The following is a 420-nucleotide window of genomic DNA, read 5'->3' as shown; positions in this document are numbered from 1 at the left end:
CCAACTCAGTAACCAAACCTGTTTTGGAAAAACAGAGACAGGGTTTGTAGTTGGTATGATTCTGTATCTTCTCCCCCTCCCATTCAACCTACCAAACTTGCCCTGGCTTTCCTCAGTCCTTGGACAACGGCAGGGCTCCATAGCCAGGCTGTTCCTAGTTGCCTCTGTCTCTGGGAGAGAACAGGGATGGGAGACGGTGGCTGTTCTTCTCTCTCAAGGTGACAAAACAGAGGTGCTGAGGCAGGGCTCAGTGCGCCGGCTCCAGCAGGGCCTGCTCAGGCCCCCGTGGCTTCAGTGAAAGGAAAGCCAAGGGCGGGCAGGTCGGCCCCGGGCCGCCTCGACGGAAGGGCAGGAGAGGGCACTGGGAAGCCGGCGGCACGGGGTGGGCGGGTGCCCTGTCGGGCTGGGGAAAGGGCGGGA

The sequence above is a fragment of the Gavialis gangeticus genome, unplaced genomic scaffold (genome assembly GCF_001723915.1).
Source record: "Gavialis gangeticus isolate Ggan-Ray unplaced genomic scaffold, GavGan_comp1, whole genome shotgun sequence".
NCBI classification, from domain to species: Eukaryota; Metazoa; Chordata; order Crocodylia; family Gavialidae; genus Gavialis; species Gavialis gangeticus.
Note: the sequence above shows the minus strand (reverse complement) of the source record.